Raw genomic sequence first — 472 nt, forward strand, 5'->3', positions numbered from 1 at the left:
GGCTTTAAGGTCCCTTCCCTCCCAAACCCCTTTGTGATTCTGTATCCCCCCAAGGAGAAGCCTTCCAGAAACCACAGAACGCTCCTGGGAAAACCCAGCACCACCCCAAAAGTCCTTTTCTTTGGGGGTTGTTACCACCTCCTGGCCAAATTCCTGCCCGACCCACACAGGTGCTCAGAGGCTCTCAGCCCCTCCAGCCTGCAGAAGTGTCACCCCCCCCATGCAGCGCTCCCCCCACCCCGGGGTACCTCCCACTGGGAAGGGCTGGCTGGGGATTGCAGACCTGGACTGTGGTGCTGCTAGTCCTCCCGTTCCAACCCCCAAGGCTGCTCCCAAGGACACTGTGTCCAGCACAAAATCTCCGCCCCCCGCAAGAACTCTGCAGCAAGGCCCCCAAGCTGTGGGTGGAAGCATGGCAGAGAGCAGGCAGAGCCGGGCACGGCCAGCAGCCGGGAGGACAGCAGGGCTTGAG

This window comes from Pterocles gutturalis, unplaced genomic scaffold (genome assembly GCF_000699245.1).
Source record: "Pterocles gutturalis isolate BGI_N339 unplaced genomic scaffold, ASM69924v1 scaffold14467, whole genome shotgun sequence".
Lineage (NCBI taxonomy): Eukaryota > Metazoa > Chordata > Aves > Pterocliformes > Pteroclidae > Pterocles > Pterocles gutturalis.